This window comes from Lactuca serriola, chromosome 5 (assembly GCF_051521515.1).
Source record: "Lactuca serriola cultivar US96UC23 chromosome 5, Lser_US96UC23_V15, whole genome shotgun sequence".
Classification (NCBI taxonomy): Eukaryota; Viridiplantae; Streptophyta; class Magnoliopsida; order Asterales; family Asteraceae; genus Lactuca; species Lactuca serriola.
Window position 1 is genome coordinate 93,475,616 of NC_136412.1, and position 8,187 is coordinate 93,483,802.

Here is an 8,187-nt window from a genome sequence, read left to right on the forward strand (position 1 = left end):
ATTTTCTTCACACCTTTCCCATTTTTTCTTCTCTCTACAGTCTTTCTAAACCTCCCAAAACTTCCCTAGCGATAGAAGAAAGCCTCAGAGCACTCGACGACTCCAAGAAGAAGAGCTTTCGGCTCGGAAGTTCAGCCCCTGCAGAGCCCGACTTCTAGCCAAACCCCCTCGTAGGTAAGATATGGCTACGCTATTTTAAATATAGTTTTTATTTAAAAATAGTAATGTTAAGATCTTATAATAAATATTTGGGTTATTATTATGAGTTATATAAATGTCGTTATAATATCTTTTTAACCACTCGCGGTACGGGAAATCTGGTTTGGAGGGCCGGTTGGGTTGCTGGATTTCAGAAGTGCTATATGCCAAAATGATCTTGCCCTTCGGTGTTCCATGTCTGGCCCCTGTCTGTGCATAGTGAGTGAAAAATATTGTGTTAACGCTTATGTAATAGTAATAATAGTCAGACTATTAATTAGTCTCGTCGAGCATTAGACTAAACTCTAGTGGTTAGGGATGAGCATAGGCGGGTACTGCCTTAATTATTTGGAACCGGAACGAGCGGTTCCTAAAATGTTGGAACCGGAACCGGTGGGTAGCAGTTCCACTAGCGGGTACTCGGTTCGTTAAATTTGTTAAAATTTAAAATCTTCAAAACTATATCTATGAGTTAGCATTCAAAGAATTGAAGTCCATTGCTAGACAAATATTTCTATAAGTTAGAATTTAACTTGAAAATCATAGTAACTTATATCTATTATCTATAACTTCAATTTAAAAATTGAGAGTTTATTTTCAAAATGAAAATTATATAAGGATATTTAAAGGTTCAAAACAAATTATTTAAAATTTTATAATTTTAAATGACATTATTCAGGAAGATATTGTATAACGTATGTGATTGTGATATATATATATATATATATATATATATATATATATATATATATATATATATATATATATATATATATATATATATATATATATATATATATAGCGGTTCCAGCGGGTACCCAGTGGGTAGCGGTTCCGTAAAAATGAAAACTGGAACCAGAACCATTTAAGGTGGTTCCGATTCCGAAACCGGCGGTTCTGAGGCGGTTCCGGTTCCGAAAGCGGATACCCAGTTCTGCTGCTCATCCCTACTAGTGGTAATGATACTAGGTTTTGTAAAAGGAGTTGTTTGACGTAAACGAAGTGCCGTACGAGTACCGAGTCACCACTTTATCAGGTGAGTGCATAGTCCCTTTCATGAACATGATTTTAATACAAGTATTGATTAAAGTATTAATTATATGTTTATGTGCGAGTTAATTGATGTTTCCTGAAATACGTTTTAAAGAAGATACGTGATTATATATGATGATTTAGTAATTATGAGAAATATTGAGTAGTATTTTCTTACGAGTACGAGTGAGCTATACTAAGAGAATAGAACTTTAGTATATATCATTGATCTGGGAACATGGATTAGACATAGTCATTGTCCCTAGTCCGAGAGTATGGATTGGACATAGTTAACTTCCATTAATATGGGAGTATGGATTAAGACATAGTCAGTTGTCCTTAGTCCGGGAGTATGGATTAAGACATAGTCAGTCGTCCTCAGTCCGAGAGTATGGATAGGACATAGTCATTTGTCGTTAATCCGGGAGAATGGATTTACACATAGACACTTGTCCCTAATCCGAGAGTATGGAATGGGCACAATTATTGATCCGAGAGCACGCATTAGATCGGAGAGTACGGGTTAATCAATATGTAAAATTTAAGGTCCGAGAGTATGGATAGTCTCGTTGTAAGGATTAACGGGGGTGGGGTAAGAGTTGCTTTATATATATATATATATATATATATATATATATATATATATATGGTGAAATTGTATATTTTGTGAGTTCTAAATTATATGTATGATATAACATTGAGGGATTAAAATCCCTATGTACTCACCAGGTTTCCCAACCTGACCCACTCAAGCTTATTTATGTCACAGGTGTGGATACAAAGTTACATTACACTGAGAGATTAAAGAGATGTAGATCACTACTGTAAATGAATGTAAGTTCTGTTTATGCTTATTTTTCTGTATTGAAGATGACATCCCAAATGTTTTAAAATGATTAAAAATACATTTCTTCGAAAATGATTTGATAATGTATTTATCATGTTTTACTGGGAACAAATTCCGCAACATTTTCACTAAAAGAGGTACTCTGATTTTTATAAAGCATAAACAAAATCGGTCTTTTCTGGCCGTGAAAATGGGGATGTCACAAATTGCCACCGTCAAATCCGTTAAAAATGGTACACAATAATAATATACAAACAAAAGAGTTAGTGAACCAAGGAAATATTCTAAAAGCGATATTTTTTTTGCTTTTTCAGAAGACTTGTGTAACACCCAGAATCAGAAAGACTAAGAAAGGAAAGGAAAACCCTAGGTCAAAGGGGCTAACTCGTCGAGTCCATAGGTGAACTCGACGAGTCGGAGCGGGATCTGGGTTATGGAATAAGTGACCGATTTGACGAGTCAGAAAGTGGACTCGGAAAGTCTGGTCTGATCGAGGAAAGCCCTAATCCGAGGGTTTGCACCCTATTTAAAGGACCTGAAGTCCTCTCCTTAGTGTCCCTTGTCGGCCAGAAGCTGCTATACACGATTCCAAACCCTAGTTGAGTGAGAGAAGGAAGGAAGTGGACTTGGGGATTTTGCAAGAGGAAGGTTTGGAGGATTTGACCACTATGGAGCTGGAGGATCCAACCCTTTTGTTGTGAGCATCAGTTTGAAGGTAACAATCTGTCACTTTGCCTTTGTTGCTTCTAGATCTTCTCATGGATGATGTTTTGGGGCCATTTTGGTATGATAAGGAGCCTTTTTGAGTTAGAAGTCCAGATCTGAGGTTGCTACTTCAGATCTAGGTGTGTCTTGGCCCAAAGATCCATAAAGTATCAGTTTTTGGTGTGTTGGTTAAGCATGTTTTCCCCAAACCCTAGCCCTAGAGTTTTTTAAGCCCATATCTCTTTGGTTTCATGTAAAGTTTGCAACTTTATGTGAGGAATAGACTTGGGAAGGGTGGATCTATGAGTTGGAGCCCCTGCATGGCTCGAAAAGCCACTGTATGGATTAAGAACTGAAGCGACTCGGCGAGTCACATGGGTGGACTCGGCGAGTTGAATGAAGATGGGCATGGACTCGACGAGTTGGAAGAAAAACTCGGCGAGTCAGGTCGCAAAACACTTACCCCTTCTGGTTAACGCTCAGATCAGTGAGTTGAATGGTGACCCAGTGAGTTGGACAGGATGGGACTCAAAGATCGTTGAACTCGACGAGTCTTGGGGTGACTCGGCGAGTTGGGTCGCATTATGAGGGTTCTGAGTATATGTACTCGACGAGTCAAAGGACTGACTCGACGAGTAGAGTCAGCCATAAAGATTGACTTTGACCAGAGTTGACTTAGTTTGGCTTCTAGAGTTTAGTTTGGAACTAAGTGATATATATATTGATATTGGTAGCTCGGGGAGTTAGTGGAGCAGCGGTTCAGAGAATTGTCGGTCAGCAGTCAGAGGGTTATCAACAAAAGTTCAACAGTGCAGGTGAGTTTCCCTTTGTGTGAATAGGTCTACGGCCACAATGCTGGCCCATGTAGTTATGAGTAGGAAGACCCGGAGGTTAGCCCTAGGCATTGTTTGCTAGTATGATATTCCGGACCAAGTTCCGATGTCGGGCGGGTGCCCAAGGAATGGTTTGCATGATAGAGTATACTTGTTGTCTGTGTGATGCATGTATGTGCCTGGTAGGAAGGTGAGTGTGGGCGAGGTCCCGTATCTCACTAATAGCAGAGTATGGACGGTGTTCCATATCTAATTAGTAGCAGAGCATGGGCGAGGCCCGAGATAGGCATGGAGTGATTGTGGGCGTGGGCCCGTATCTCATTTACCGTAGGATCTTGGACGGGGTTCCATGACTCACTAGTGACAGGACAGGGGCGAGGCCCAAGACAGGCGAGGCCTAAGGAAAAGAATGTAGTAGGGTATGTTCATTTTCGTGTTATATTCTATTTTTTACTATATGTGGTTAGCGGGTGGGGCCCAGAGACAGGCGGGGCCTAAAAGAAACAGATCTGTATCCGAGCGGGGCTCGAAGCCAGGCGGGGCCGTTGTAGCGGGCGGGGCCCGAAGTAGCGGGCGAGGCCCGGAATAGCAGACGTAGCCCAGTATATGATGTATGTGTTTGTGAAGGGTATGTGGTAGGTTGAGGAACTCACTAAGCTTCGTGCTTATGATTTTCAGTTTTGGTTTCAGGTACTTCCGGTAGCGGAGGGAAGAGCTCGGGGTGATCGCATGGCACACACCATTGATTAGTCAGCCTGGGATGTTTTACTCTGATAATGAAATATGTTTTTGAATTAATACTCTGAATTTATGTTATGACTTGTGATATGTTTTTATGAATATGGCTTTGATAATGATTTAAAGAAAAAATTTTGGTACGGATTTTTGGGACGTTACAACTTGAGTAGCCTTTTTTTTTGAAAGATCATAAAAGCAGAAAATATTTTGAGCGAAATTTCAAAAGAAGAATCTTTTGAAATAAATACTCATTAAGTAATTTCCTTTCTTCTAGAAATATGATCTTTAGATCTGGCTATAAAAGAAAACACAATTAAGAATAAACATATATATAATACAACTCACTACAAACCAGAATGATAAAGCCATTTATCATTGAGATGTTGCAGATGGATTCTAAGCTTCATTTTCATCAAGATCAAAAGAAGAGCAGAAAATAGTCTTTGTAACCAATGAGTTAACCAACTCAGATCCATGAAATCATCATGTTGACAAGATCAACATGAGGGCATTTGAGATTTTATCGGATTATGAGTCAGTAGATGAAACCAAGACTTACTGCATTGGTGGTTGCTCCTTGCATCCATAATAGTGAGTGAAGGAGAAAAAGGGCATTATCAAGAATGAGAGGACATGATGCCACTCTTTTTCTCAACACCAAAAGCATTCAAGACATTCTGAAGTATAAATGTCCTCTCCCTTAAGCCTTACCATAGCGAAACAATTTCCAAATTTTGCTACTTTGCAAATTTGTAACCTTTGTTTCCTATAAATAGCATTGCTACCTTGCAACAATTAACATAATAATTATGCTCCCACTAGCATAACAATTATGTTCTTCCCTTCATAACAATTATGCTCCCACTAGCTTTGACATGTACTCAGAAATCAGCTAGACTTCTAGAAATCAATACCTATTGACTTTCTTACCAAAGTTCATATTTCTGATACGTGACACTTCAATAAGACTTTATCTAAGCTTCTCCAGCTCATACATCATTCATTAGATAGCTTACATGTGTGTCCAAACTCTTCGAGAACTTATAGCAATAATTTCCGAGTGTTCAAACTATTTTCCATTTTTCACAATTCGAACTATGAAGAGGGATGCCGTAATCATACTCGAATTTGAGAATCAATTATCACAACCACTAACTGTAATCCTTCAAAATCTACTAGTGAATGCGTTTCCCCATAATCATTTTCATGAAGTAAAGAGAAACCTCTTACCACTTAGATTTTATGGTGTATGTGCTCCTATCTATATGAAATTTTCATTTCCAACCACTATCATAAGACAAGGTTCATGACAAATCCAAACTCTTATGGACTGAACTTGCTTATTTTCAATTTCTTACTATCTGGTAGCACAAGGGCCTACCATTGCTTCCAAGTTATTGACCACCTCACCTACACAGATCAATGTACTTTCACTGATCAAGGTGGTTTGCCTTATGAAATCAAATGAGAACTCATAGAACTAACATGCATAGTTAACTTAAATGGAATGGCACATAAACAAGAATATGTCAACACGATAGGTTACAAACCTTAAGTCATATGCTAGTGATAAACAATAAGTTTATTCTTGATTACTTCCTGAAACTATTCAAGACCACTTAAGACTCCCACTGACCTCTTGACATATAAGATTTTCTGTCAAGCAACATTCCTTGACAAACAAATATTCAAGAGTTAGTGCGGATTCTTATCAAGATAACACTTCATGTAATTGGTTTCAGTTGATCTTTGTTTTAATAGAAACATAACAACTACTAATTCCAAATGTGCAGGAGTATGATCACTTTTCTACTCTACATTTCATGAGGTGTTATAAACCTACTTAGAACATTTTTCTCAAGGTACAACTTGGAGTAACTAGAGTATAACTCGAAAACTTTGATATTGGAATGAAGTATGACTCATCCTTTTCGATTTAAACCATTTCAACAATTCCCGATGCCTCTTCTTAGCCATACAAATGCACTAAGGTGTCATTAGAGCATCAATTGTGACATGGTTCCATAATCATTACGAGGGTCATATAACACGATACTAAAGTACTCTCCTTTCATTTCAGATTGAAGAAACTTTTATCTTTCTGCCTACATGATTCTTCTTACTCGTTCTGCTTATACTTTGAAACATTTCAAGATATTAGAATTATACTTAAACTTGTAAGCATAACCATATTTACCGAACCATTAGTAAATCATGAGAATAGCCTTTATCATTCTTTGTGGTGGATCTGACTTGTACACATCAATGTGCCCTAGATCCTTCATAAAATAAGAAAAAATCAAAATTTTTCTTTATTTATAAAAATGCAGAAAACTTGTCCTTACAATGCAAATACATATAAAAACTATTTTTCTAAATATTCCTAAGCAATCTATCATAACTCCTAAGTAGTAGCTCAAAAATCTAATCATCGAACCATCCGATCGAAATCCATTTCTTCTCGATCAAATTCAGCCCACTTCTTCTTTACGCTATCTTCCTTTTCTTCGATCCTACAAAACATCAAAATACAATCTTATCACATCATGTATTAAGAATATATAAATAGGAAATTAATAGAGTTAGATAGTGGATTTAACTGAAGTAGAGTCACATAGTTTGACTTTACTATCCTTGCGATCTTTCAGGTATACACGAAAACTTTGCATCCAATGCCCCTTCTCTTGGCAATAGTAACAAACAAACTCTTTCAGAATGGTACATGGGACTATCTTAGACTCAATCTTTCTCTTTACCATTCGGTCAAACGATTTAACCTTGGCCGATCCCTTTCCACTGGGAAGAGAAAAATTTTCTAGTTCCACCTTTGCACTAGAGAATAATATTTCACATTCATCGACACGCGGAATATGATCTTCGAATGGAAAGCCTTTTCCAAAGGATTGAGAAGACCAAAGTTGTCAAAACCAGACATCTACGAATGGGGAGAAATTCAAGTTAGTTGATTTAATCCTTAATATAACATCCAAATGAAATATTAAGGCTAGGATCCAACACAATAACTCACAATTCAGAAGAGGGATGCCGTAATCTAATTGCTAATTATTTGAAGGCAGGTAAATGATGTAACACCCCGACTCTTAGGTATAAAATTTACAGTCTTATATTCATTTTGAAAGGTCCACTCGACGAGTTGGATGCCCTGACTCGTCGAGTAGAAACAAATTTGGCCGCGTGTATTAAGTGACCAACTTGACGAGTTGGAAGACACAACTCGACAAGTTGGAGCTGGAGGATGAAACCCTAATATATGGGGTTTTGGACCCTATTTAAAGGGTCATTAGCCTCCCTTAGCCTCCCTTATAGCCCCCTTGAGCTCAGAAACCCTAAATCGTATTTACTCTCCATATTTGTGTGTTATTAAGCTTGGAAGGTAGATCTTGGTGAGAAGAGCTTGAAGACCAAGGAGCTTGGAGCAAGGAAAAGTTGTGGATCTGAATTCTACTCCATTTTAGCATCACTTGAAGCTAACAAGTAGTTACCTTGACTTCCTTCTAGCTAGATCTCTCCGTGCTTGAGATTAGAGCTATTTTAGCATGTTGGTGATTCATTTCGGGTATTGGGCATGATCTGAAGTAGCAACTTCAGATCTAGGCTCATCTTGATTCTTATAGTCATAAAGCTTCAGCCTTTAGCAAGATAATGCCTTTTCCTCACTTAGACCCTCCTCTTTAGCTTGATCGTGGCCCTTAGCACCTTGCATGTACGTAAAGTTTGCAACTTTATGTAGGAAGTATGCCCTAGGAACTCAGATCTGCAATATAGAGCTTTGGGGTGGCTTATAAACATCTGAATGGAGAAAGGGCTGAAGGG